Source organism: Arachis ipaensis, chromosome B06, assembly GCF_000816755.2.
Source record: "Arachis ipaensis cultivar K30076 chromosome B06, Araip1.1, whole genome shotgun sequence".
NCBI classification, from domain to species: Eukaryota; Viridiplantae; Streptophyta; class Magnoliopsida; order Fabales; family Fabaceae; genus Arachis; species Arachis ipaensis.
The window spans coordinates 134,788,107-134,794,005 of record NC_029790.2 but is presented as its reverse complement, the minus strand read 5'-3'; the positions used below and the strand labels follow the sequence as shown (position 1 = coordinate 134,794,005).

At 36.2% G+C, this 5,899-nt stretch overlaps 1 pseudogene; it reads left to right on the top strand.

The window, feature by feature from the left end:
- Window positions 408-4,531, top strand: LOC110263644 (annotated as a pseudogene).

Genomic DNA, 5,899 nt, shown 5'->3' with positions numbered 1-5,899 from the left:
ATTTTAGAAGTATTTTTTTTTAATTTTTGACTTATAAAAAATAGTAGTATTAATGTCTAATGCAATTTTTAAAATTAAATTGCAACTTTCTAAAAAATTATTTAAAAACTTATAGAAAAATTAAAAAAAATGACTTCTTTCATAATACTTCTATTTTTAAAAATAGAAGAAGTCACATTTTTTAATTTTTTTAAAAATTTTTAAATAATTTTTTAAAATATTAAAAATTTATTTAAAAAATTATACTAAATACTGTTAATGTAACTTTTTATAAATAAATAAAAAAAAAAGTAACTTTTGGAATTTACAAACGGATAATTCTTACTGCTAACTTCTGCATCAACTGAACCACTGCAGCAAATGTCTCCTTTGAGTACTTATCTTTTGTAAAAACTTTAACTAAGAAAGGGACATGTGTCTTCTACACATGTAGAAGATCTTTTCTTTCTACACACTAGCAATGTCCAAAAAAAAAAAGAGAAGGACAAAATGGTCAACCATTGCTTTGAAGCTGATCGTTTTGGTTAACACAAATTCAAAGAAATGGCTCCATTCTTATCTATGCCCGAAAGAAATCGAACAGATTTTCGCTGTTAGAGTAAACGAGATGGGATTCCAGTCCCAACAAAAAATAAAGCTTCATCCGGGAGAAAGAAAGAGTCCTTCTTAGTTATGAAGTTAGGTTTGAGGCTTCAGCAAAACTGAGCTGTTCGAAACTTTCCATCGATTCCTCACATGGTCATTCTCAAGATCAGTTACTATTATTATTGTTATTATTTTTTCCCATGTCGATTTTTGTTCAGCCTGATTTGAGTTTTCTGCAACTGGGTATTATGCTCTCCATGTGTTCGATGAATTTTCTGAATGACACTTAGGATCTTATGCATGTTACTGAAATCTCTCACCATTAGACAGGTTATTATTATTATTATTATTTAGTGAATAAAAAATTATTTACTTCATCAGGTCACTATATAATCTGAAGAAGAGCTCAGAGTGGCAAATGGATTTTTATTCGACCGTGTTCATACTTGTTCATCCCAATGGATATGTAGAAGACACTGTAGATGGACCCTTTCAAAGTTCGGAGCCTTTGTTGATGAGCATTCATCGTCAAAAGTCTCTGCTTGAGTTGAAGAATCTGATATTGAGGAATATGGGTGAACTTGAAAGGAAGCAGATATCTCGAATGGCGTATAGGTTGCATGTTAAAATTGGTCCGCAAGCATCCGACAGTCAGGTTTTTTGGCTCAAGTCTGATCAAGACATTCAGTTGATGTTTGGTTACCATGACTCAAATTCTGAGTTGCGGTGCATAGAGTTGTATGTTAAAGTTGAAGACACGATTAGTTCAGCCAGTTCAAAAGCCAATCCGCAAGTTGTTCAATCGGAGAATAATGTTGGTAGAGGAGCAAAGAGAGTAAAATCACCAGTGACATCCCCAAGTTTTGCGTTCCCCATCCTTTTTGAAAATTCAGAAGCTGTTGATGGAAACAGAAGCAACATTTGTGCAAGCCCAGGTGAGTTCTCTCATTGTTGAATTGTTTATCAATCATTCCAGTTGTCAAGTGTTTTGTCAATTTTGCATATAGCAATTTGCCAAACCACATCCATAATACCATATCTTAGTAAGAGAGGGAAAAAATCTAGGAAGAAAAACTCAAGAATGTAGTGAACTCCAGTTTAATTAGATTGTCTCACATAGAATGAAATAGCTAATATTTATGTTTCAATTTGTCGATATTTATTCTTTTTTTTTTTAAATAAAATATACAATGTCCTTTACTCAGCCTCTTTGGTGCTGACTGCTGAAGGGGAGTGTTAATTATGCTCTTAATAATCTGCCAAGGCCACTTTCCTATTGTTTAAAATTTTGATTACTGTGCTTACTATGCACAATGTAGCCAGTAAAATTTTGTGGGCACAGGTGCTGATCTAGGGCATCCACCTCCGCCAAAAATGCAAAAAATGGTGGATGGCAAAGGGAAGCCAGTTGAAAATGGTGTGCTGCTCCCCGCCATCGAGGAGTCTGATGTGTACTCGAAACACTTTCAAGCCCAAGGTGTGTGCCCCAACTTAGAGCCACCCATCACCTCCAACTCTCAGATGGTGCTAGAAGGCCGAGTTAAGGAATTGGAGATCCGCCTTGAGTCAAAAGAAAACGAGAGAGCTGCCTTGGAGGAATTGAAGGTTACTTTAACCGCCAAGATTAGTAATATGGAAAACAAGCTGAAAGAGGCTGATAAGGAGAAGTCGCAGTTAAGGGAGAAGGAAACAGCATCAAAAAGGAGAATTGAGCAGTTGGAGGAAGAGGTCAAACATCTGGGATGTTGCGTCCCTGAAGCAAAGGAGAGAGCACACAGGAACATCATGGAGCAAGTGCATCATCTGGCTCCGGGTATCGACTTTTCGCGTGTTCACCCTGATTATCGAGTTGTCAATGGGGAGATTGTAAATCCTAACAAGGATAGTGTAAATAATCCTCCTTTATCACAGGATGTTGCTTCTCATAATGTAAATAACCCTCCTTTGCCACAGCATGTTGCTTCTCAAATTGTAAATAATCCTCCTTTATCACAAAAGCAGTCTCAAGATGAACGCCACCTACCACACCCTGTACAAGCTTCTCTTCAAAATTCTCAGACAGTTGGAATTCAAAATTTGGGAAAAGATCCTGTTCCTAATAATGAGGTAGCCAAAACACTTAATCCCAGCAGCGAATCTCAGCAGTATGCAAAGTTGCAGCAAATAAGTAATCAACAGGCTACAGTCAATGAGCAGCCAGGAGGCCAAATTAATCGTCAAAAACAGGTACCATTTGGCATGTTTCTACCTATCTTGATACCTCAACTTCCCAAAGACCAAGCCATGCAACTTCAAACTCTATTTAGTAAATTGAAGGTGGGTTTCTCTAAATAATCTCACTACCTGGTCCTTTGGTAGTGGGAACCTTGTCTCTTTTCTTTGCTAAAGTCAGTTTTGTGTTGATAGGATATGATCAACTTAGGAACAGATATCCCATGCTACTCACTTTCTGTTTTGTGCATTTATTGTGTGTTATAGAAAGACGAAATAGCAAAAGACAGTTTTGTGCGGCTTATGAAAGGTATTGTAGGGGGCCAGATGCTTAGATTAGCAATGGCAAAAATACAAGCACAGGTAGGTTGAGAACAAGTTTAATTCTTGTTATGGATGAGTTTTACAGGTCCCATGAAATATATATGTTGATATCATGCTAAGATTCATTGTTCTATTCAGCTGTTACAGATGAGGCCCAACCAAGGACCTGTGGAGCAGCAGCACCCTGTTCGGATGCCCACTGTTGGCTTAGGTGCAAGGCCCAACCAAGGACCTGTGGAGCAGCAGCACCCTGTTCGGATGCCCACTGTTGGCTTAGGTGCCAGGCAATTAAATGATCCGCATGCTTTAGCTCCGCTTCATCAGTGAAGTATGAATGCTGCTGCAGACCAATCTCATATGACTTATTCAGCTGTCCAAACTATGGAGAACAATGCTAGAAAATCTCAAGAATGGAAACTCAGGGTTTGCAACCGAGCCAGTTGGCATATTGCAATTCCAACACTGTTAATCAGGAAGCAGAAAGATGATCTCTTCACATACAGAGGCAATAAGCAGCCACAGCAGCAGTATCTACATTTCCCATCAGCATATGGTAGTAGTGGTGGTAATTATAAGCCTTTTTCAAGGCCAACAAGTAGTACTGCTTCATCTATCAGACCACCACCATATGAGTCACATATGAATCAATTTCCGCCTCAAAGCACTTATCCAAATCACTTAGGTGGGACAACACAAGGCTTCATTGGTATGCCAAAACTTGAATGGTAGAACACTTCCAATGATCCCAAGTGTCTGCCAGGTGAATCTGTTGCTCTGTTAAACAATCCATCATCCCAACAAACTCCAAATGCATGGCAACCACCATCAAACAAAGATCAAAATTCAGGGCTATTGTCATCTGGTTATGTAAAAAAGGAACTTAGTGAATTACCCACTGAGCAGCGACTGGCAGAATATTTCTAAAATGCATGGATTGTGTTCTGGTAATTCTGCACAAATTGAACCAGGAGGTGCCAATCAAGGAACTATAAAGGACGAATTCTCAAGGGGCGTTCCAGCATCCAGAAGTATGGCACCTACAACATCTACTGGCCTTAACGTCACTCATTTCTGCTTCCCCTTCTGGAATGGGTCAACTAGTTCCTACTGTCTCGTTTGAGAGTGATATACTTGATCTTGACTAATGCAGTGGCTTAACTTTTGTGGATTAAATACTGTCCAATTATGATTGTTAATATGCGGTATGCACCTGATACCTGTAGTACCAACGCTATATTAAATGTATATGTACATAATATGTGTTCTCTTAGTGATGATATTCAGTAATTAAATTGTTGATAGCTATGGTTTTTTTTTTGCTGTCCTTATTCATATTTCAATCTTCTTGTAAGTCAGTTCTAAGAAAACAGTCATTTCTGCTTCCTCTTTTATGTTATTTTATTTTTGGTTGTTTATTGAGTTCTTTTTTATATGAAATTAAGTATCCACGAGAAGATTAAAACAATTGTGATTTTTCTCCCCATGGGGAAGGTACGCTTAATACAACATTGAAGAACAGGATGTGTTAAGGACAAGAAGTCTAGAATTAAAGATAACTTATTGTTTTCCCCACTAAAACCCTTTTGATCTTTGGTTGACCATGATATTTTAGTTGTTTGTTTGGTTTAGTGTCTTAGTGAGCTGTGACTTGGGGGAGACGGCATTCTCTCGAAGTGGCAACTTACGGTGGAGCAAGCCAGGCAGAAACACGAAGGAGGGACAGACATGTCATCTGGTTTTCAACCAGCTAAAGATGTAAATCACAAATCTTGAGCATCTGGAAAAAGTTCAAAGGATAATCACAAAGGGGATATAAAAGGTTCTACTACTTCTGCAACTTCAGGTGAGTTTTCTTTTAAACTCTTTATCTGTCATTTCGGTTGTCAAATAACTTAACCACAAGATGCAAGTCAATGTCAGGTATAGTATTCACAAAACTGACATCCCTAAAACTATTAAGTTGTAGATGAAAATGCGGCGTTGTCGTTGAATTATATTATCTTGCATGGAGGGTGATAATTTAACCAGGTTATTGCTGTTTGATTGTTTGTCCAGATATTTGTGCTTTTGACTCTTCCAGACAGAGGCTGGCAGAAAACATGGGAGAAATGATTCCTTCTGACTCAAACTAAAATGGCCGGAAGCATCTCTGTCAAGGATGTAATTGCTGTGCTCGAAAGATAACCACGGATGTCGAAATTGTCGCTCATTCATGGCTTGTATACTAAAAACATCAACATATGTTTGTGAACTTCTAATATTAAATTATGAATAATTTATCATGTAAAATTGTGAAAGTTTTAATTTCTAACTATTATGAATAATTTATCATGTAAAATTGTGAAAATTTTAATTTTATTAAGTTAGAAATGATTGAATTTATATATTTAAAATTATATGTAATTTTTTTAATAATTTTAATTAATATTTAATTAAACTGGTTGAATTTCGGTCAAATTCTGATTGAATCCCAGTCGAACCAATAAACTATTAAATCAATGACTTTACCGGTTTATTGACCAATTCGGTTCTCGCAATCTTGATATTTATTTTACTCTTTGAAACTTAAAAGTGTTGATTTGAATTTTGATTTATTTAAAAAAAAATCTACTAAGTCTTATAATAATGTCACTCTCTTTGTTTTTTGGCAGGACTTTTGTTTCATATTAGTGTAATATTGATATAGATAATTAAATATTATTGTAACAGCTACATTTTTTAATTTGTGAATAATATGATGTCTGAAATTGGATCATAAATTAAAGTTAAATTAAATTAA